Source organism: Mauremys reevesii, linkage group 7 (assembly GCF_016161935.1).
Source record: "Mauremys reevesii isolate NIE-2019 linkage group 7, ASM1616193v1, whole genome shotgun sequence".
NCBI lineage: Eukaryota > Metazoa > Chordata > Testudines > Geoemydidae > Mauremys > Mauremys reevesii.
The window spans coordinates 110867198-110891401 of NC_052629.1; the positions used below are offsets into that span (position 1 = coordinate 110867198).

General features: G+C 41.5%; 1 protein-coding gene across 8 annotated transcripts in view; it reads right to left on the reverse strand.

Moving 5' to 3' along the window:
• GRM7 (glutamate metabotropic receptor 7) overlaps positions 1-24204 on the reverse strand; it is a 1280044-nt gene that overhangs the window by 1235608 nt on the left and 20232 nt on the right. For 2 of the 8 annotated variants that reach the window (XM_039481471.1, XM_039481468.1), the window contains 2 exons: positions 21641-21734; positions 21460-21560 (listed from right to left, as the gene is read on the reverse strand). The exons of 4 other annotated variants lie outside the window; for them this stretch is intronic. The gene's annotated coding sequence lies outside the window, so the exon portion shown is untranslated. The remainder of the gene's footprint in view (positions 1-21459; positions 21561-21640; positions 21735-24204) is intronic. 2 more of the 8 variants (XM_039481469.1, XM_039481470.1) reach the window with 1 other exon arrangement.

Below are 24204 nucleotides of genomic sequence, written 5' to 3' on the forward strand. Positions count from 1 at the left end.
CTCAATGGGGGACGAATCCCAATTTGGTGGCTTTAGGTGCTACCAGAGTAAAATAAATAACTCCTATTCAGTTTATTCATAGTAGGTTTTGTAAAACCTATATTTTTCTTAAATAACCAAAATGTTGAGCCTAATACAAAGTTAACTATCTCTTAAAATATTGTACATCTTAGTTCACTTAATTTTTTAAAATCAAGCAACCTGTCATCAGCTCTCAACAATAATTCTCTTCTCACAGCAAAAACTGTGAAACTGCCATTAACGTAAGTGGTACTCACACCACCTGATGGGAATAGGAGACTATCACACTCCTAACACCGCAGCTGCAATTAAAAAAAATGCTCCTTAGAATTTTTCTGCAGCAGAAACTTTGCAGTGTATCACTCCTTTTAGTAACAATACAGCTAGGAAGCTCCCGTCTTCTCATGCTGATCTTAAATATTGAAGAATTTGCATTGCAGTAGTGCCTAGAGATAGGTGCTACGCATCCATAACAAAAAGACCTGCCCTCTGAGCATATCATCTAAGTATTCTGCAGTCTTATACTACTTGAAACTTTCTAAACATTTGCCTTTATGCTCCAGTTTGCATATTTTCAATCAGAGACTTTAAGGCCAGAAGGGACCCTTGTGAACATCTAGTCTGACCCCTGCACATTGCAGGCCACAGAACCTCACCCACCCACTCCTGTAATAGACCTCTAACCTCTGGCTGAGTTACTGAAGTCTTGAAATCATGTTTTAAAGACTTCAAGTTACAGAGAATCCACCATTTACTCACGTTTAAACCTGCAAGTGACCTTGACTCAATGCTGCAGAGGAAGGAGAAAAAAACCTAAGTTTTCTACCAATCTGAACCTGCGGAAAAATTCCTTCATGACCCCAAATATGATGATCTATTAGACCCGGGGCATGTTGGTAAGTCCCACCAGCCAGACACCTGGGGAAGAATTCACTGTAATAACTCAGAGCCCTCTCCCCATCTAGTCTCCCATCTCAGGCCATTGGGGATATTTGCTACTGGCAGTTGAAGATGGGCCGCATGCCATTATAGGAAATCTCATCATACCATCCCCTCCATAAACTTATCAGGCTCAGTCTTGAAACCACTTAGGTTTTTTTTGTCCCCACTGCTCTCCTTGGAAGGCTGTTCACTCCTCTGGTGATTAGAAACTTTCATCTAATTTCAAGCCAAACTTGTTGATGGTCAGTTTATACCCATTTGTTCTACAGTCAACATTGGCCCTTAACTTAAATAACTCCTCTCCCTCCCTGACATTTATCCCTCTAATGTATTTAGAGAGTGCATTCCTCTCTCCCCTCAGGCTGTGTTTTGTTAGGCCGAACAAGCCAAACAACTCGAGTTTTCTCTCATAAGAGATTCTCCATTCCACTGATCATCCTAGTAGCCCTTCGCTGCACCTGTTCTACTTTAAATTCATCTTTCTTAAACATGGGTGACCAGATTTGTACACAATATTCCAAATAAGGTCTCACCAGTGCCTTGTATAATTCCAATAACACTTCCCTATCTCTACTGGAAATACCTTGCCTGATGCACCCTAGGACTGCATTACCCTTTTTCATGGCTGCATCACATTGATGTCAGGATGACCGACCAACACACCCAGGTCTTCCTCCTCCTCCGTCGCTACCAACTGATACGTCCCCAGCTTATAGCAAAAATTCTTGCAAAGAAAAGCAAAAATACCATGTAAAATATTTATTTAATAAATTCATCTTGTTCCTTTTAAGTAGCTTCAGTGTCCTAAATTAGCCTTGGAAGGATTAGATTTTTTACCGGTAAATGTCAGTAAAAATCAGTTTCACTGTACACACAAATGGATGAAAAAAATGTTTCCATGGATGACAACTGAAATTTACAAATAGGCACAGTAAGTAAAATGATGCTGGAGAACTACAGTTTGAGTTGAGGCTATTTACTTTGTATACTTGGATGCTGACGATCTGTGTTTTAACAGTTATAAAGCTTTAGCTTTTTGAATATCAACATCCACTGTCATTAAATGATTGTCTGCCCCCCCCAATTTCCCACAATCGTGAACATTTAAAAATAGATACAAATAAAAAAATGCTTAAAAAAATATTATCCATTGGAAATTAAAAATAAAAATCGAATTCTGCCAGGCCTAATCGCAGTTCATACCATCGTTGTATGCCTTAGACTATGAACTGCTCTGAGGAATGGCAACTTTTTAATATTACTACACTGCCCTCTAGAGGCAGTTTCTGGCCACGGACTCTATGCACTGCAGACTACTATTAAACCTACCACAACTACAGTATACACAAAATCCATCAAAATCCTGCCCCTTCCTGTGAATGCAAAGCTTATAGCGATTTCACTGGAACCAGCTGCCCCTCTCAAACAAACAGGAAACTCCATTAAGAATACTGATGACCCTGTTACTCAGGGAAAAATACTTGAAATTCCTTTCCTAATTATCTTGCAAAAACTTTCATTTTTAAGAGTTGTCTTCACCAGTTTTTCTGTTCTGAATTAGCAAGTCATAGTGCAGAAGGTGAAACTTTACCCAGGACAATGCTGGAGCAAAATGTAGTTTGAAAAAATTAACAATTCCAATTATAATCAGAGCTGTTAGTTTTATACCTTTCTTATCAGAGCATTTTAAATTATCCATTTTAAAAAAAATTTGCTTACAGAAAGAAATGAGAGTTTCCCTTTTCACTGGAAGTGCCTCAAGCAGATCTATTTTTTAAGCCTTGCATACTGGAAAGACAATGTGTGTACCATGGCATAGTACTGCTGGTGTTCCTGCTTTAACTGAGCTGCACTTAAACAGAGTATGTCACTCTGCAGAGCTGTTAACATGGCCCCTTTCACCAGCACTAAACTCAGTTAAACCAGTTTTTGTATTTCCATTGCAGTTTCCTAACAAAATTGAACCCCATCTACAAAAGGGACACTCAAGATAGACCTAATTCCATTCATCTTAATGCCCTAGTTTTCACCCATTTCCGACAACTTATCGGCCCCAAGTTTATTACTATTATTATTATTATTAGGGTGACCAGATGTCCCCATTTTATAGGGACAGTCCTGATTTTGGGGTCTTTTTCTTATATAGGCTCCTATTACCCCCCACTCCTTGTCCTGATTTTTCACACTTGCTATCTGGTCACCCTAATTATTATGGTAGCAATTAGAGGTCCCATGCAAGACTGCGGCCCCTGTATGCGAGGCACTGAACAATATCATAGTAAGAAACAGCTCCTGACCCAATGTGCTTGCAGCCTAAGTAGACAAGGCAGGCAAAGAGGCTAATAAACTTTTCTTTCTTCCACCTATTTTACTAATGAAGAACCAAGTCAGAGAAAGACTTGACCAAGGTCAAACAAAAAATAAATAAATAAATAAATAAAAATCTAGGACACAGCCAGGACCTGAACTCAGAATCCAAATGTTCTGAATCCCTCTCCAGCCACCTAATCACAGGATCACACTTCAACAGATTAAATCATGATCTTCATAGCTAGGCAAACAGCTACAATAAACCTGGGATTGCAAGTTGCAGATGTTTGCTATCAGCAATTTGGAGTCACAGAAGTTTCCCTGAACTATTTGTGGTATGGGAGGGAGAAGAGGATTGGGTTTTGCACCCACCAAGCTTCACTGAGAAGTTTAGGCCCTCAAAACAAAGCTCATCAACATTTGGGTTCAATTGATCATTGCAAAAATCATGTGTAATTACAAACCTGCACAGATGGTCACCTAAACAATCTATTCATCAGTTTCCACCTATCAGGAAATTGCTAACCAAAGTGTTTACAGGCTGAGGCAAAGATAGGCAGTCTAGCTAGCCAGTCATAAGGATCAGCAAATGAGTCAACAGTGGAGGGGAGCAAGGGAGAAAGCCTTTACTTCGGATTAAAATTCCAAATGTAGTTAGATGCCTTTAGTGGACACATTAATCCACACTCTTCAGCTGGATGGGCAGGGGAAACTAAACCAAGTTCATGAATATTCATCTGAATTTTAAATTGCCAAATTTTATCCCAATTCAAATTTCTCATCCACAAACTAGCTCATCATCTTTGAAGTTGTTAAATATCCAAGGGCCAGATCCTCTGCTTATCCAAGCTGTACGAACTCCACTCTGAGCTGCAGCATTGCTTAGTGAATAGGGCGCTGCCCGGGGAGTCTTGAGAGCTGGGTTGTATTCCCAGCTCAGCTGCGTTTCTACTGTGTGAACCAGGGCAAGTCACTTCAGCTCTGTTTTCCCTCCCAGTTTTGCTCTTTCTTGTCCATTAGACTGTAACCACTTTAGGGCAGGGACTGTCTCTTACTAACGTATGTTCAGTGCCCAGGACAACGGGGACCAAATCTTAGTTGAGGACTCTAGGCGCTACCATAATGCAGATATCAATTATAAACTGGTTTGTACCAGTTGAGGATCTGGCCCCAAAGCTGCTTCAAAATCCTAATCCAGATTTTTCCAGTGGTCATTTTACAGAGGCCTTAACTGATTTCCAGCAAACAAACTGTTAAACTCCTGTTCAGACCTTACACAGGTGTTCTGCTGAAGTAACCTTCAGTCCTCCAGCCCTACATCAGCCTCTCATGGGAAGTGCAGAAATTCAAGCCAATGAGGTTATTGCATGGTATGTAAAGCAGTGCTAAATTTGGTCAAGGTTAACTTAAGTTAAAAGATACCAGCTATCTTACTACTAGCCATTGAAAAGCCAATACTGTGACAGTTGGGCCGAAAAAATCCACATCTGTGCAGTCTCCCTCATACAACCAAAGAAATTGTGTCACATGTATATTAGCAGTAGAGTAAAGGTGGAGAGTGGTCGAGTTACCCCACACAGTGGTCTAGGACTCTTGGCATGGCATAGATACATGCCTTGCTGTAGTACAGCTGTAATTCATAAAATCAAAATGGCTCAGAATTTAAAAAAAAGAAATCGATGATAGCAGACCGTGAAACTCAGCGATGACTCAGCCTGGTAGTATTCTGAACAAAAAGAGCTCTCAACCCATGCTTGTAGCTATTTCCATCGTTTCAAACGGACTCTGACGTTCTAAGCTTCAGAGTAACACGCAGACAGGTGACAATCCTGGAATCTTATTATAGAGATTACTGCTGAGTTGAAAGACCATGCCAGTCCCTCTAGTGCCAGTTCAGTGAGGTTTGGATGACCATTTTCTTAAGTTTCTGTTAGAGGGAGTTGAACAGAATGGGAGACTTTTCACTCTGAGTTTTATTATTAGCTTTGGGTTTGAACCAAAAAGAACAATAACTCACCCCAAACACCCCAAAAGTTCTGCTTGATTTTCTGTGAAAGCCACACACACAAATAAAACAAAAGCGTTTATGATGTCCACCATAAATCAATCCTGGTTTACATAAAACCAGTCCCAGGATTGCATCAGCGTCTACAAATCTTTCAGCAAGACTGCTTTGACTTGTAGATTTGGGATGAACCCTAAAGCTAGGTCTGTTTCAATTGGTTTTAGGCTCAGCTTTAAAAGTTCTAAACCACTGCATGAAGCAGCCAGGTTGTCAGGAATGCTGGGAATGACGATGTGGAGACACAATAGTGGCAGGCAGTGAGTACTGCTCAGGAAGAGTAAATCTTCTCACCACCAAAACAGAGCAACAAATACCAACTTCCCTAACCCAAGGTGCTAGAGTCAGGAGCCCTGTCTCCCCTCGAAATATAGTCTCCTCTTGCCACTGCAAAGTGGTCTGGAAAAAAAGTGTCCGCGTGCGGGGAGGGAGGACGTGTCGTCTATCACACTGCTGGGAGCAGTAGCTTTAGTAAAATAGTATTTAAAGTATTCCTCCCCACCATTCAGATCTTCTTTTGGGGAGGAAGGGCCTGGATCTGCCACCTCCTCCTCCTCCTCACACACTTTAAACACTGCCTCTCCCTGTCTCTACAACAGTCCTTCTGCTAGCCCTTTTTAACTTCTGTCAGCCAATGAAATATGAAGCTGAAGCAACCAAGTTTTTGAAGGCATACAGTGTCTCAAGATCTGTGCTGCAGCAAATCAGAGTGCTTAATGCACAGAAACTAATCCCAGATTGCAGCCAAAGTAAAGAACTTGGATACTAGAAGGTATTAATATTACCCTCTTTCAGAATAACGTGTGTTAATATGCTTCTGTTTATTTTAAGGTTCATATGTATGGCTATTAAATATGTAATGTAACTTTCACAGCTGCACATTTGTTACTGTTCAGATTATCCCCCCGGGTAATTATATTGCAATATCCAAGTGCCAAAGCAAAGTCCTAAATTGTAATTACAGTAACTGGTTCAATAATACAATAGCTTTGAAATTACAACAGAAAAGCTATAATACGATAAGGGCCCACTGCTACCCTCATTAAACTCAGTAAGAACAAGATCAAGCCCTAACTTCTCAGTGGCTGAGAAATAACAACGTGCTAATGTCCAAATAGATGTCAAATGTTATCCTGCAGATCACACATAATTAGAAAATCTATTTTTTAAAGTAAAAATGGGGAAGGGATCTGGTGCTTGTGTTCATGTTCCACAGCTCGGGTTATAGTTTTTCCATCTGCCCAGCAAAGAACTTTAGAAGCCTAAACAGACAATTTGCAGTGAAGTATTTTCTCCAGAAGTAACTTTTCTAATTTGTACCAGCATTTCCTGGTGACATAGCTGTGTATCCATCCATTTCTAAATGAGCTTTGTAAACTTTTAATGTGGTTTACTGGCACAACATGCCACACATTTTTTAAAACTCATTTGGTTGTGAAGCGTTGCTGCTGCAAGAAACAACAGGGGTTGTTCAGGAACTAGCAGAAGTCCCAGGATCACCATCAGCAGAAAATGGATGCAAGTGGTTTAGCACATGAAATCCAATAAATTTAGCCCTAAAGCCTTTGCAGGTGACATCCCAGAAAACAAAAGCTCTTGCCTTTAGATTATATTTTGCAGTTAGGATGCAAAAATAAATAAAGTCCCCAAACTCAAATAGAAGTGATTAATAATTGATATAAATCAAGGATGTATGATTAATGCAGAGCTGGCTGCTAGGCTCTAAACTTCATTGCTGGGAGCAAGAGTAAGAAGCAGAAACGTGCAGGCCAATGTCTCCGAGGGCGCACACGGGTTCCCCAGACTCTGGTGTATGGGCAATAGAAGAAAGTGTACAATAATGCTTCCTGATATCTTCTGGAAGAAGATCAGTAAAAAGGCTCCCTGGTCTCAGACCTTGAAGTCCTTAATCTAATAAATTGTAGAATAGCTTTTAAAAATCATAACCTCAAAATTAAAAAAGCAAACCTAATACAACCTCCACGATTGATTAAAAACCCACAAGCTTTATCACCAGATAATTACTTCATGATCTGTTTTTTTCAACAGCACAAGCATAGGCATTTCTGAATAAGAAATTTTAATTTCAGGGTACTTCTATAATTTATTGTGCCTGTTATGGTTATATTAGAAAAGCTAATGCAATCTCTCTGCAGGCATGACATTTTTCTACTCAGCTTCAGTTCAATTTATTCCCTAATTTCAACTTAACAAAACCTATATTTTTTTGTATCTATAGTGCACCCTTGTTTTTATACTGTTCCTCCTTCATCAGGCAACTGAAAAAAAGCAGATAATAAAATCAAAGGTGAAGGGGAATGCTTTGCTAACAGACGGAACTCACAGTAGGGTGTTGGAAAGGCGCTACCATGGTAATGAACGGGAGCATGCCTGCTGTGCTAAAGGCAACGGCAACCCATTCCATATTGAAAGTTACATAGGATCAAAATCATTCATTCAATGTTTGATGGAAGCAAAAGCTCCCAGCAAAGTAATGCTTGAATAAGGGATGTACAGTACTATACGCTACGTTCCCGACATTTCAGAAGTGCTAGGGCTCAGCCCCATTGACTGTTGCTCCCGTTCAAGTCACACTGAATTCTTGCATCGGTATGTCTATATTGTAATCAGGAGCGTGACTGCAGTGTATAGGCAAAGCTGAGCTAGTTTTGATCCAGCTACTCAAGGGTAGTCAATAGGTGGACAGTGAGCCAAATCCGGACCGCCAGATGCTTTGGAATGCACCGTGACATCTTTTTATTTAATTATCAGTATTGTTACTGGTTTTGTATTAATTTTCTCTGGAGTCTGGACCTTGACAATACCTCAACCAAGAAATTTGGAACTTGACAAAAAATAATTGGTTATCCCTGAGCCAGATCAAAGCTAACTTGAGTAATATTAGCAGTGAAGCCACAGCAAGGCTCCTGAAACATGCACCCGGGGTCCTAGGTCAGCTGGACTAGCCCATGCAGCCACAGCTTCACTGCTATTGTTACGTGAGCTAACTTGGTCAAAGATAGCTCAGCTACGTCTACATCTACTGCAATCACACTCCCAATTACAGTGTAGACATGCTCCGCAGTGTGCAGAAAGGAGCCTCCCAACAAATCCGTGCTGTGCCCCTAAAAGTCATCAACTCCCCTCCCTAGGCTTCAGAGCCTGAGCCGCAACTTCAGAGCGCTGTCTACACAGGTATTATTAGAGTGCTAGCATGAGCCCCCACTAACCCAAAGTCTGTCAACCCAGGCTACCAGGATCACTCCTGAATGCTGTGTAGACAAACCCTAAGGGCCTGACCCAACTCCCACTGAAGACAACAGGGGAGGGAGTTTCTATCAACTTCATTGGCAGCCAGATCAGGCTGTAATTTGATTGCTAGTTTGGTTCAAACGTAAAACTACATAGTAGTTGCTGTAATGACACCCAGGAGGGAATTCATTCTTGCACAGGAACTGAGGCCAACACAAGGTGCAAAGGGAAGAACTTGTGTCCCTGATCCTGGGGTGCTGAGGGGTTCCTGGTGCAGCTGAGAGCACCTAAAGTATTCCCTATTGTTCATTTAAAACTCAAACCGTGGGCTACCTAAATGTCCAAAACTGATCTGATTCTCATTCAAAATACATCTTAAAAATGGACTAGATGACCTAGTGGAGGGAGGTGGGGGAGAGAGGTTGTAACTAATTTGTTTTGTGTGCGTGCCGGGGTGGCTCTAGCTTTTTTGCCGCCCCAAGCACAGCAGTCAGGCCATCTTCGACGGCACGCCTGCAGGAGGTCCGCCAGTCCCACGCCTTCGGCGTAGCCGCTGCTGAATTGCTGCCAAATCCACGGGACCGGCTGACCTCCCGCAGGTGCGCTGCCAAAGGCTGCCTGACTGCCGCCCTCGCAGGGACCGGCCCGGCGCCCCCCACAGCTTGCCACCCCAGGCACACACTTAGAGCACTGGTGCCCGAAGCCGCCACTGGTGCATGCATACACAAAGATTCAGACATTTAAAAAAAAACAAAAAACAAAAAAGAGTGATGTTGTGATTATATCAAAAGCAAACATTATAAATTCAGGACATTCCGAGTTAAGGTTCTATCTAAAAGAGGATATCCTACCAAACAGCTAAAGCACATAAACAAGATTAACTCTACCACGTAACGGTACCGTGCAATAACCATCTAGTTGCGATTAGGGCATTTGAGTGTTTGTGGTACCAGATTAGATTAAGCTGTTTTTTAAAACCTCTCTCCTCTGTCTCCCCCACACCCCCCGGCCATATTTTGTCTTCTCGTGGTGTCTCTACAGGACAAAGCTACGGTTGTTTGGTGCCTTAATTGTGCATTTCCATAACGTAATACATTTGGTTTTCTTTTAAGTGTAACCTTCATTTTGAATGCCCTGGATTTAGTAATCCTTGGTTTTGTGATAATTACACCTTCTCTATTGTCCCTTCACCTCTCTGCCAGTTTTCCCATTTATAAAATGACAGCCTAGGTAAGATTATCAGAGTCTGACCCTAGATTTGTGACATTATTTAAAATCTGATGTTGTGTTCTTTGTAAGGTGCTTGGAGATCTATGGATGAAACAAGTTAATCAAAAATAAGTATTGTGGTTATTATGATTATTATTCAAACAGGTGTAGCTAAAGTATGATATTTATAGACACACACATTCGCGCCCCAGTTTACCAGTAGTATCCTGTGGTGAACATGACTATTAACAAATGGAGATAATTTTCTAGGGGCAATGCTGCTAAAGCAAAAAGCACATGCCCTAGCATTTATGACACACATCTCTATACCCAGGCTCAAACAAGGTGGACAGTGTTATACCATCTACAAATGAGGTATCCCAAGCCTGAGCCAGCCCTTGCACTGACACACAATTATTTTGGCAAATTTAAGGCCTGTGAATCAAAGGACTCACATGAGACATCTGATTTTGAGCAACAAGCTACCATCCCATTCACAAACTTGAAGCTTTTAACATATTCTGGTATAGTGTCCCAGTGCTTTCAAATTTTACAGCTTGCTCCGCCATTTTGTGAACTATAAAACAGCATTTCCCAAAATTAACATTTTTAGTCTCATTTTTATTGTGATGATGATCAAATGACTGTAATTTTGAGTTGTTTAATCTTTAAATTACAGCCATTTACTTTAAAAAAAAAAAAAAAAAAGAGCAGAAGACTATCTGCAAAGACTGATTGCCTGGGGGAATGTCAAGCTGCTTAATAACTTTGCTATTACTCCCGTATTCTCTCTTTCTCCACACACACCCCCAAAAGGCTTGATCCAAAGTCCAGTGAAGTCAATGGAAAAACTCCCACTGACTTGAGAGGGCTTTTTCAGGCCCTAAAACTTCACGCATAATTTAAATCAATGTTATTTTCCTGTGGCAATCATACAGCACATTGTATTACTAAGCTAACCTACATCTTTTGTTCTTGCTGCTCAGAAAAAACGATCTCACTTTTGAAAGTGGTAGCATTAAATTATGCAGTAGCATGCAATTTCAAAGCATCTCTAAACTGAGCTCTGAGGTTTCAAACACTTTCCCAACAGACATTTTTTGCATTTTCTGAAGACAGTAATCACAGAAAGTAACAAGACAGAAGATGTAACCAGCTTGATACTGTGAAATTCACAGTATTTATAACTCAGTGCACCGTAGGGTGACCAGATGTCCCGATTTTATAGGGTCAGTCCTGATTTTGGGGTTTTTTTCTTATATAGTCTCCTATTACCCCCCCCCCCCATCCCAATTTTTCACATTTGCAGTCTGGTCACCCTAGTGCACCATAAGAACTAAAGCTGTGGAATCTGAAAAAAGGTTTTATGATTGAAAAGATCAACAAATAAGATCCAGTTGTGCTTATTGAAGTTCTATCTTGACGATGGGTCAGATTCCGATGCCCTTCATCTTGATAAGTAGCATTTACTACAGGAGTCGTCCCACTGTCTTCAGTGGAACTGTTCAAAGAGTTGGGTGCTGCTGTAGGAGGAGGATTTTATATTTGTATTAGAATGAAGGTTAGGGAATAACAACATAGCAGGTATTAAATGTACTGGTGTATGATCTGATTATATCCTGCCAGCCACCCTGTTTGAATAGCAGAAAGGAATGGCCTGATGGGCCATTTGGTAAAGCTCCATCAGCTGGAATCTGTGTCTGAGCTGATTTCAAAGCAGTAACAGACCTTTTATAGGCAGCAAAGAGTCCTGTGGCACCTTATAGACTAACAGACGTATTGGAGCATGAGCTTTCGTGGGTGAATACCCACTTCGTCAGATGCATGATCCAGACTAACACAGCTACCCCTCTGATACTTGAGACCTTTTAGAGTCACCACTTTGTTGTAGGTTTAGCATTTTTAAATAAGTAAAAGAATGCAATAATTGCAATTTAATGTTCCTGTTCAAATGTTCTGTGTAAATCAATTCTGTTTTGTGTGTGAATGAGGAATGTATGCGTTAGAAGATAAGTGTGAAGGTCATCACCGAACCAGATGTTCTAGAGAGGAACTGAAGACAAACTATTGAAATGGCAGAGAAGGGCAGATGGATGACTCTAAAGATGAGACAGGCATCTATCAATGGGGACAAGGTAGCTGTGATCAAAACCAGCATGGGGTAACTCCCTGGGAGACAAGATAAAGAGTGAAAAGAAAACAAGCACTCGTCAAACAATTAATTACAGCATGATGGTACAAAAGTCATTGGTCCCAATGAAGGAAAAATCATTATATAAACAGGGTGCCTTGCCATGAAATGTTGGGTTCATCCTGCCAAGACTTCCCCAGAGCATCGTGTCACGACCAACAGAACCTGGCTCCTACCTACCCATGATCAATGTAGCTGGCCACTAGATTGATTTGAACTCTGGACTGGTAACTATAACATCGACTGGCGGAACAGAGTGAGAGAGAGAGATTGAATGCATATGCTAATTGTTGTAACTTCAATAAACACAGCATATTGCCTTTTCCCCGACAAAGATCCCATGTGTTTCTTATAAGTATAACACTACATAGTGTTCAGTTATCAGAAGGTATGCCTATGCCCCAAAAGTGTGGCCATAACCCACGTTAGCTAACTCTGGTCAAAATAGCAGTGAAAACAGGGCATCTAGGGTTTGCATATCAAGTAACAGCTTCTAGGGGAGCATGGGATTGAACTTGAGTTGCTGACCCGAATTAAAAGCCGAGTTGCTGTGTCTTCACTGCTATTTTAACCAGGTTAGTTAACCTGGGCACAGGTGCCAGCTTCCTGTGGGCCCCGGGGGTGCTCAATCCCCACACTCTGCCCCCAGCCCTGCCCTCACCCAACCCCTTTCCCCAAGCCCCTCCCACCCCTTCCCACTCCGCCCCAGGCTCCACTCCCACCCCCCACCGCCCTCTTCCCACCCAGTTCCGCTCCCTTCCCTGAGCGGACTCCATCCCCATTCCTTCCCCACCCCAGCACCTCCTGCATGCCGCAGAACAGCTGATCACAGCAGGTGGGAGGGAGGGGGGAGGAATTGATCAGCAAGGCCAGCAGCAGATGGGAGGCACTGGGGTGGGGGTAGCTGATTCCCGGTGGATGCTAAGCACTGGCTAATTTTTTTTCCCCATGGGTGCTCCAGCTCTGGAGCACCCATGGAGTTGGCACCTATGAACACAGGCTACCCTGAATTAAGAACAAACCTTTTTCACAGTGTAGATTTAAAAACTCCATGCTATTCTCTGTCAAAAGAGAGAACTCAGTGTTTGCACAGTTGGAGAAGCAACAAATGGAAAATTAATGTAATTGTTGTGATCAATGTAGATATGGTGACTGAGTTACACCACAGCCAAACATTGTGAATGTTTGTTCTGTTTTTTTTATAAGGTAGACGAGAAGAAGGAAGCATGATCCCTGGGGGGGTGCATTGTTCCCCAAAGTTCAGTGTACAATAGCTCGTATCTGTGGACACTAATGATTTCCCATAAGGTGAAGATGATGTGCAAGTATATGGGCTCTGTCAGTCAGGCATTGGTTCATTCCTAGCTTGAGGAGGAAATCTTTAGAATCAATTTTCTCTCTACTGCTTCCAGGAAAATCAGATTACAGACTTACTTGTATCTATTAATGTCAGTGTGCTATGAACCCTAAAATGGTTGTTCAAGGCAGCCGTAGACTGAAACAAAAGCAATGAAGATTTGCTTCATCTAATTATTATACATGATTTTCATTTTAACTCATTTTAAAATAATTAAAAGTCAATTTAGAATGGATGGATTCTGCCACTCTCACTCAAAGTAGTAACTCACTCAGAGGTGTCCCATTGAAATCAATGGACTGTTGGACCCAATTCAGCAAAGCACTTGGGGACAGATTCACAAAGGGATTTAGGAGCTGTGATGCTGTATGATTGAGATATGACCATTTATATCATTACTGTTAGACAATTGCAACAATCTTGCACAAAGTATATCATGAAAGGTGTCAATGGAAAGGTTCTGATTTGCTAAGTATCATCACTATCAGAAGTTATGAATATTGGCTCTGTAGATCTAGATTTCAAATGTGTTTGCTCCTGGGATAACACCCATAAGGTAATTTACATCCAGTCTCGCCAGCACATTGTGAATGAACTACTCTAGTTGGTGGCCCATTAAAGAACACTTAATTCTCACAATTGGCCATAGAAGAAGCTTGTCCCTGCCCAATGAGCCTTCCTGTGGACGCTTTAGCCAGAATATGGGTAATGGATGCTCCTACGAGTCATCAAGTCATGTAAGGGCATGTGACTTACTCAAGTGACCCTGGATTCCATCGTATGCCTGTAATTTTCCACAAACTGTGCTGAGAGTTTAGCCAGGTGCCTGGAGGTTCTCTTTTTCAAACAGAGAATATAAAAGACGCTTAGATCATCTCCATGTTGCCTCTTTCCTGCTCTGGACTTAAACTAAAAGGAGCATATTGACAATAGACTGAGAACCTTCCGATCTTTTGGAAGTTACCAGAGACTTTACAAGCCAACAGTCTGTACCATCACTGCTACAAACCTGATCCAGGAACTTTGCAATGATTGTAAGCGTATGATTTCTTTGATCATTTTAACTCTCTCCTCCTCCTTTTCTCTTGTAAATAAACCGTTCAATATTAAATACTAAAGAACATAAAAATGGTCGTACTGGGTCAGACCAAAAGGTCCATCTAGCCCAATATCCTGTCTGCCAACAGTGGCCAACACCAGGTGCCCCAGAGGGAGTGAACCCAACAGGCAATGATCAAGTGATCTCTATCATGCCATCCATCTCCACCCTCTGACGAACAGAGGCCAGGGACACCATTCTTACCCATCCTGGCTAATAACCATGAATGGACTTAACCACCATGAATTTATCTAGTTCACTTTTAAACCCTATTATAGTCCTAGCCTTCACAACCTCCTCAGGTAAGGAGTTCCACAAGTTGACTGTGCGCTGCGTGAAGAAGAACTTCCTTTTATTTGTTTTAAACCTGCTGCCCATTAATTTCATTTGGTGGCCCCTAGTTCTTATATTATGGGAACACGTAAATAACTTTTCCTTATTTATGTTCTCTACATCACTCATGATTTTATATAACTCTATCATATCCCCCCTTAGTCTTCTCTTTTCCAAGCTGAAAAGTCATAGCCTCTTTAATCTCTCCTCATATGGGACCCATTCCAAACCACTAATCATTTTAGTTGCCCTTCTCTGAACTTTTTCTAGTGCCAGTATATCTTTTTTGAGATGAAGCAACCACATCTGTACACAGTATTCAAGATGTGGGCGTACCATGGATTTATACAAGGACAATAAGATACTGTCTTATTTTCTATTCCCTTTTTAATGATTCCTAACATCCTGTTTGCATTTTTGACTACCGCTGCACACTGTGTGGGCGTCTTCAGAGAACTATCCACGATGACGCCAAGATTTTTTTCCTGATTCGTTGTAGCTAAATTAGCCCCCCATCATATTGTATGAATGGTTGGAGTTATTTCTTCTAATGTGCATTACTTTACATTTATCCACATTAAATTTCATTTGCCATTTTGTTGCCCAATCACTTAGTTTTGTGAGATCTTTTTGAAGTTCTTCACAGTCTGCTTTGGTCTTAACTATCTTGAGCAGTTTAGTATCATCTGCAAACTTTGCCACCTCACTTTTTAACCCTTTCTTCAGATCATTTATGAATAAGTTGAATAGGAGTGGTCCTAGGACTGACCCTTGGGGGACACCACTTGTTACCCCTCTCCATTCTGAGAATTTACCATTTATTCCTACCCTTTGTTCCCTGTCTTTTAACCAGTTCTCAAGCCATGAAAGGACCTTCCCTCTTATCCCATGACAACTTAATTTACATAAGAGCCTTTGGTGAGGGACCTTGTCTAAGGCTTTTTGGAAATCTAAGTACACTGTGTCCACTGGATCCCCCTTGTCCACATGTTTGTTGACCCCTTCAAAGAATTCGAATAGATTAGTAAGACGTTGTCAAGTATCAGAGGGGTAGCCGTGTTAGTCTGGATCTGTAAAAGCAGCGAAGAGTCCTGTGGCACCTTATAGACTAATGGACGTTTTGGAGCATGAGCTTTCGTGGGTGAATACCCACTTCTTCGGATGCATGTTGTGGAAATCTCCAGTGGCAGGTATATATAAGCAAGCAAGAAGCAGGCTAGAGATAACGAGGTTAGTTCAATCAGGGAGGATGAGGCCCTCTTCTAGCAGTTGGAGGTGTGAAAACCAAGGGAGGAGAAACTGGTTTTGTAGTTCACAAGCCATTCACAGTCTTTGTTTAATCCTGAGCTGATGGTGTCAAATTTGCAGATGAACTGAAGCTCAGCAGTTTCTCTCTGAAGTCTGGTCCTGAAGTTTTTTTTGCTGCAGGATGGCTACCTTAAGAACTGCTATTGTGTGGCCAGGGAGGTTGAAGTGTTCTCCTACAGGTTTTTGTATATTGCCATCCCTAATATCTGATTTGTGTCCATTTATCCTTTTCCGCAGAGACTGTCCAGTTTGGCCGGTGTACATAGCAGAGGGGCATTGCTGGCATATATTACATTGGTGGACGTGCAGGGGAATGAACCGGTGATGGTGTGGCTGATCTGGTTAGGTCCTGTGATGGTGTCGCTGGTGTAGATATGTGGGCAGAGTTGGCATCGAGGTTTGTTGCATGGATTGGTTCCTGAGTTAGAGTTACTATGGTGCGGTGTGCAGTTACTGGTGAGAATATGCTTCAGGTTGGCAGGTTGTCTGTGGGTGAGGACTGGCCTGCCACCCAAGGCCTGTGAAAGTGTGGGATCATTGTCCAGGATCGGTTGTAGGTCCCTGATGATGCGTTGGAGGGGTTTTAGCTGGGACTGTATGTGATGGCCAGTGGAGTCCTGTTGGTTTCTTTCTTGGGTTTGTCTTGCAGTAGGAGGCTTCTGGGTACACATCTGGCTCTGTTGATCTGTTTCCTTATTCGTGCGGGTATTGTAGTTTTGAGAATGCTTGGAGGAGATTTTGTAGGTGTTAGTCTCTGTCTGAGGGGTTAGAGCAGATGCGGTTGTACCTCAGTGCTTGGCTGTAAACAATGGATCCTGTGGTGTGCCCGGGATGGAAGCTGGAGGCATGAAGGAAGGCATAGCGGTCGGTAGGTTTTCGGTATAAGGTGGTGTTAATGTGACCATCACTTATTTGCACCGTGGTGTCTAGGAAGTGAACCTCCCGTGTAGATTGGTCCAGGCTGAGGTTAATGGTGGGGTGGAAGCTGTTGAAATTATGGTGGAATTTTTCCAGAGTCTCCTTCCCATGTGTCCAGATGATGAAGATGTCAATGTAGCATAGGTAGAGAAGGGGCGTGATTGGACGGGAGCTGAGGAAGCGTTGTTCCAGGTCGGCCATAAAAATGTTGGCATATTGTGGGGCCATGTGGGTGCCCATAGTGGTGCCACTGATCTGAAGATATATATTGTCATCAAATTTGAAATATTTGTGTGTGAGGATAAAGGCAAAGAGCTCAGCAACCAGTTGTGCTGTGGCATCATCAGGGATGGTGGTCCTGACAGCTTGTATTCCATCTGTATGTGGGATGTTTGTGTAGAGAGCCTCTACATCCATGGTGGCTAGGATGGTGTTTTCTGGAAGGTCACCAATCCATTGTAGTTTTCTCAGGTAATCAGTGGTGTCACAGAAATAGCTGGGAGTGCTGGTGGCATAGGGTCTGAGTAGAGAGTCCACATATCCAGACAGTCCTTCAGTGAGAGTGCCAATGCCCAAAATGATGGGGCGTCCAGGATTTCCTGGTTTGTGGATCTTGGGTAGTAGATAGAATAACCTTGGTCGGGGCTCTAAGGGTATGTTGATTTGTTCCGGTGTTAGTGTAGGGAGTGTCCCGAGTAGATGGTGCAGTTTCTTAGTGTATTCCTCAGTGGGATCTGAGGGAAGCGGCCTGTAGAATTTGGTATTGGAGAGTTGTCTGGCGGCCTCCTTTTGGTAGTCAGACCTGTTCATGATGACAACAGCACCTCCTTTATCAGCCTCTTTGATTATAATGTCAGGGTGGTTTCTGAGGCTGTGGATGGCATTGCGTTCTGCACGACTTAGGTTATGAGGCAAGCGATGTTGTTTTTCCACAATTTCTGCCTTTGCACATCGGCGGAAGCCTTCTATGTATAGGTCCAGACTGTCATTTCTACCCTCAGGATGAGTCCATGTGGAGTTCACTGTAGGAGAACACTTCAACCTCCCTGGCCACACAATAGCAGACCTTAACGTAGCCATCCTGCAGCAAAAAACAAAAAACAAAAAAAAAACCCACACTTCAGGACCAGACTTCAAAGAGAAACTGCTAAGCTTCAGTTCATCTGCAAAATTTGACACCATCAGCTCAGGATTAAACAAAGACTGAATGGCTAGCCAACTACAAAAGCAGTTTCTCCTCCCTTGGTTTTCACACCTCAACTGCTAGAAGAGGGCCTCATCCTCCCTGAACGAACTGATCTCGTTATCTCTAGCCTGCTTCTTGCCTGCATATATATACACACCTGCCCCTGGAAATTTCCACTACATGCATCCGATGAAGTGGGTATTCACCCATGAAAGCTCATGCTCCAAAACGTCTGTTAGTCTATAAGATGCCACAGGACTTTTTGCTGCTTTTAGTAAGACATGATTTCCCTTTATAGATTGGCAACAGCGTGATTATTAGGTAAGATCGGAATTATATACTGACCTGGCTATGTGGCTGATCTTTTCATAGCAGAAGAACTCTTTGTTTGATAAAATCGGTTTTCAATAACTGCTGATCATCAAGTCTAGTGTATGGGTGGTGAAACAAGGACTGGGATGCCTAAGGAGACTACATTTGGGACTTCTTGTTAACCAGTGTGGTAAGACAGAAATATACTTTTGTGTCTGGCTTGGTATTAGAATAATAACCACTCGTTTGGGGTGAGTCTGCCCTATTTCTCATCTGTTTGTCCTGAATCTGGCACCTTTTCAGCTGCAACCCACTGAGACACGGTGACAAGAACCTAAAGAGGAAGTTAGGTGCCTAGTAGAATTTACAACAGTACCTGAATGTGTTTGAAATTCAGTGGGAGAGGCATCTAACCTGCTTGTTTTGTAAATCCCACTAGGTGCCTAGCTGCACCTTTAGGTGCCTAAATCCCTCTGCACATCTGGCCCTCAAGCAGATGTCTAACTTTGTCCACAACTAAACTAGTCATGTGTTTAACTTTAAACACACACGAGGGTTTTGCTGGATTAGGGCCTAGACAGAAAATGCCTAAGAACTCCCCACATTTTCCAACCATTTTTCTAAAGGTTTTGAAACCCGAAGAAGGAAAAATATTACCAAACAAAAAAAAAAATACACGTGCATCTGTTCTGTAAATCCTCTGGGTTCTTTTAGTTATAAGCCCTGGAAACTTGGCCTGGAGTGATTCTGCTGAACTTTTACCATGAAGAATCCCAGCAAAATCCATAGTTTTTTTAAAGGAAAAAACAAAATAATTAAATCCATTCATCAGAAAACAAAACAAACCACTTTTGTATCATATCCCCAAGGTAACATGTAAATTAATGTCTGATAGAATGAATTTCAGTAACAGTTACTTGTAGATCTACAAAGCGAATCTCTTCTCTAGGACTAAAGGGACTTTAGGATTTATAATTGGACTAAAAGAAAAAAAATAAGTTCAAGGTTGCAGACTGTGCAAGATGCTTAGAAAAGGGTGAATGTTTTGCTGTGTGTGTTAGCTACTGATCCGTTGGCTTAGTTATTACACTCCCAGGGCCTTTCATTTATATCCACTCAATCCCCATGGACTTCAATTTTGCACAAGTATAATTTAAATCAGAATAGGGTCTCTGTTATCTAACTCCTTGCCTTGAGCTACCTTGAGATAGTACATAGGGTGCTATAGCAAAGGTAATCTAAAGCCCATCCAGTGGTATGGCTGCAGCATAATATTACAAACCACTGATTTCCTCCTATTTCCCAGTACTGGTATTGCTTCTGGCGTGGGTGACTGAAGCTCAGTCCAGACTGGTCTCTTTGGAGACCCTATCTATCTCCAGGCAATGGGAAAGCAAAGAAACTGTATTTTCGTGGGTCTGATGATGGCACTGAAGCCAGTCTCTCTTGCTTTGTCCATGCTCAGTAGCAGGGTTGGCAGAATACAAAGCTGCAGAACATTGCATGAAAGCACCCTCAGGGCAGAGGAGCAATGGTTTAGTTCTGCCCTGCTGAAGTCAATGAGAGCCACTGACTTCAATGAGAGCAGGATCAGACTCCAATTGCTCAACACCACCGCCTGAAAGCTGTGTGGTGAGCTGAGGGGATGGCAAATCAGAAGAGGATAAAAATTAATCATAATGCCGTATTTGGCCAGTGATAGTGTGGTTCTTTTTCTACAGTGCTTTTCTCTTAGAGAAGTATGGAATCCATCTCGGTCCTTCAATTTCTTCAAGGAGAAAATTAGTCCTTACCTCTGCTTGCAGGAGGCGATAGTCAGAGGATTAATTAAGGGTTAGCATCTAGTCTCCAAACTCAACCCCAAACTGAGTTCCAGAGTATGCAGATCAATATGTATTGAGATGGGAACCATCTGGTTGTTGCAGTGGCTATATCAATCTGACCAACCTTCTAGAGTGGTTATAGAGTTCCTGGTCAAATCCCACAAGGCCGACCCAAAATCTGAAGGGTATAGAGTCTGCATGCATACTACTTGATTTCTAGGTTAACCGTATAGTGCATACCCTTCTGGTGCTGGCATATTGTATGCAAAATATAACCTGTATGTGTGGTGTAATATATAAATAAAATATAAACATGAATTTATGAAATATATATAAAAACACACACACACACATTCACTCATCGGAACAAAAGCTTAAGAAATGGAGAATTCACTCAGCATGTCCTTTTTGTCCTCCTTTTATTTTCCCTTATTTTTTTAAGGGAATCTTCTTGCTTAATGCCAGGATAATTTTTTGCTCAGTGGGTGAGGAATGTATGAGTTAAGGGGTTAATTAGTATAGCTGTTTTGAACAGCTAACAACTGAGTCATATTATATTAATGTATGTTGTTGGTCAGGTTTTAATGAATAAGGTAATAAAACCCACCCCAGAAAAACCTGAACACCAGTTAATGAAATCCATGGATCTACTTATAAAGTGTTAAAATGTTTCTCCCTTTAATTTTTTTTGCATTATTAAACTCTGTTCAGTTTCTTTGTATGGTTTTTCCCATCAATAAAGAGCTTTGTTTCTGCATTGCATTGTGCAAACCAAGAACTCTATCATCATCAAACTAGATCTGACTCTTCCTGCATAATAAATATAATAGCAGTAAAATCAATTTGATCCAGGCAGTTTTGTTTCAGCATTAAAAGAAATAAAATCTGACACAGGATATGCAAGTTTGCAGAGTTTATCAGTTCCATTAACAGAGATGAATTGTATACTACAATGATTGGATAGTGTTAACACTCAGGAATGAAGTAGAATAGTCTGTTTTATTTTAGAAAGGCTTGTAGTTGTTCGTAAATCTCTTTTAATAAGATAAAAGACAGCAAAAGAGCCCTCTTCTCTATGCATGGCATGCACTGCTATGAGGATGATCATATTTGAAAACCAAGAACATAATTCTTACCTTCATTCCCTGCAGCTGGGATCACTGTACAGGCAGCAAGATCTGCTCTGGGGAAGGGAGGTGCATTTAGTTGTGTGGCCAAAAGGCTGTGAAATAAATATCTAAGAAAAAAATTGAGGGGAAAAATTAATTGCTTTTGACTCTAGCATTGAGGTGCTTTTGAGCAGTGTTTATCAGCTACCTCAAGAGCTGCCTTCAGGCTCAGTTGGTGGGAAGGTTACTGTACTCAGGGCCTTTATGGATGTGGGAAAGTGGATAAGAAAAAAAGGTGGGATCTGTACGGGAAACAAAAGTTGAAATGCATGGTAAATGGACCAGAAAATGGAGATGGCTAACTTTGCATTGTCTTTCTAGGTTAATTTTGTGCTAGTCCTCAGCACCTCACAGGGTAGAGTCATATATTAGAAAATAGTTCAGTACACATTTGAACCAAGTTTTAAACAGCTTTGAGACATGGCTACATTATTAGTGTAAACTGGAATTTAAATCCCACACTTTAAATTTTCCCTGCTCCGAGGGCCCAGTCCATCTCCTATTAAGCAAATGAAGAGACTCCAATGGACTTCATTGGGCGTTGGATCTAGCCCACTAGTGTATTTGCTGCATCACTTCCTCTGGTCAAGGATGTCTGTATGTGGCTCACTCTTAAGATTTTAATGATGTAGTGAGGTGGGGGTCACTACAGAGCAACGCAAGGTGCATTCCCAGCCTACCTGGCTTGAAAATGAGAGGCAGAGAGAGACTCTCTGAAAGTCTATATAGCATTTGAGAGTCAAAAGTCCTAGTCTGCCTTGTTTCAGAGACGTTTGCAAGAACATGACAGCAAGCCACATCTTAACATCAATGGGAGTCCAACAATTAACCTTCACTGAGTGTCTATGTGGGGAAACTGACTAGCATAGCTAGAGCGCAGTAACTGTTTGGAAATGGAGTAATTATTTCAGAATAAAGTGTCCACACAGGGGAGTATTACTGGCATAGCTAGAGCAGAATAATAATTAAATAAATATATACCGGTCAATTTCCCATGCAGACAAGCTTTGAATCCTCTCTGTGGTTCTTGGTCCTTCCTGCCATTCTTGCTTGCTTTGCTGAGCACATATTGTGGAGTTGCCATGGTGCTTTAATACTGCCCCAGCACTCGAGCAACCACATTTACTCAAAGTGTTAGTTGACCTGAAAATAAATCAGCCTCCAAAACCTGAAGCAAAACATTTCAGCTGGTTTCGAGTCTCTAGGGCTTTTGTTAATAAAAAAAAAAAAAAAAAGAGGCATTGCATGGGCATATCAAGGAATGTCTTTAGGTACTGCCTTTGCTTCCATTCTCTGACTGATAGGTCCTACAAGGAGATTTGCACAGATACTTGTTTTTCTAACTGCTAGGCATCCAGACTATAAATGTGCATTCTGTTAGTGAACCACCAGTATCAAATTACAGCACAGGTCAGCCATAAAATTGCAGTTGTATTTTTTTAGGGCCATTGTATGCTAACAGACAAGACCTATTTGTTTTTCTTTACCACAGTATTGAATTCCTAAATTGCTTCCTTGGTTCAAAAAGTTCTGATGCCATTTACGTTGTGCCAGTAGCAAAACAAATTCAGGTACAGTAATCCTCCAAAATCTAATAATTGTGTGTCAACAGAAGAGGAAGACTGCATTTTTCACATTATGAATAATACATTTTTAATATCGTTTTCATTACTCAAGTCCAAAAACCTACCATTTCAAAGCCCTCTTCAATGATATTCTTGCTTGGGTTTTATTTGCTTGTTTGGTTTATGTTTTGGTACAAAAGAATTCAGTGAAATATGCAGAAATCATGCTAAGTACGCAGAGTCCTTTGCATTTCAGAACCATGTTGATTTACCATCATGTATTAACCTCTTTAGCCTTAACGGATCTCAAGTTCACAGCATAGAATACTGTTCTTCCCTTTCCCCCTACTAATGGCACAATTTCAATCAGTTCCAGATGTTGGATTTTTTTTAGTTGTTTGGGCAAAAGCTGAAGAGCCACACTACCCATTATTTAACACATCTCATGGTAGAGGAAATTTTTAGATGCAATTAGAGTGCAGTGATACTCATATTAATCACCTTTGGAAGTCCAAGAGAACTTTGAAGGTTGCATTCATTCTACCTTATGCTTTGATTCCATCGATCTTAAAAGCTAAGCAGGGCCTGGGTTAATACTTGGATGCAAATTTTCTAAGGTAAACCCCACTTGCTATCATTTGATAGCTTGGTCTCTTCCCACTGAGTCAGAACTGAACCACTATCGCAGGAGGCACTGTACCACTGGAATTAGCATCTTTTGGAGGAAATGTAAAACTGATGTTGGGAGCTCTTGCAGTCAAAGATCTTGTAGCACTCAACATCCATACTCTCTAATGGGGAAAGCACTGTGTCTTGACCAAATTCCCGTTCAGCTAGTTACATTCTGCATTTTTTTTTCAAATTAAAAACACACATTCACTTCTTATCCTAATTGTTCTGCAAAGCTGAGCACTATTCATCAGCTGACACCTTTTCATTCACTCCAGAGGAGGCTACATTTCACTGATCGATGAAGTGATCCCCATGTTTTGTTTTTGTATTACTTTCTTAACTTTGCAAAGTGTTTGGGATGCCTGCAGATGAAAGGCACTATGGCCCAGATCCTCAAAAGGTTTTTAAGCACTTATGTAAATTCCAAGACAAAAAAACCCAAACAAACTAAGTTACAGTGGAGTTAAGGGTGAGG